We start from the raw sequence: 332 nt of genomic DNA, 5'->3' as shown, positions 1-332 counted from the left end.
CCCCCCCACCCCAAAAAACCCCTCCCCCAGCCATAACCTTGCACAATGCAACTAGGCTCGGCGATGCTGAGTTTATAAAGCGAGTATGATAAGAATGCGAATCTCCAAAGAAAAGTCAAGCATTTGAGCTGCAAACCCGAGGGCCGGGACAACCGAGAAGTACCCGACACACCCTGGGGCGGCCACGTTAAACCACCCCAGCCCCTCCCTAAAGCAAACAGCTTGGTCGGCAGCTAGGGGCGAGGCCTGGCCCCGCTCCAGCCCGCGGGCCGCGGTGCCGTGCCGGGGGGCAGAGAGCAGCGCTCCCGGGCGGGCGGGCCCCGCTGTGTCGG

This window comes from Alligator sinensis, unplaced genomic scaffold (genome assembly GCF_000455745.1).
Source record: "Alligator sinensis unplaced genomic scaffold, ASM45574v1 scaffold885_1, whole genome shotgun sequence".
NCBI lineage: Eukaryota > Metazoa > Chordata > Crocodylia > Alligatoridae > Alligator > Alligator sinensis.
The sequence above is the reverse complement of the archived record's forward strand: the minus strand, read 5'-3'. Positions refer to the sequence as shown.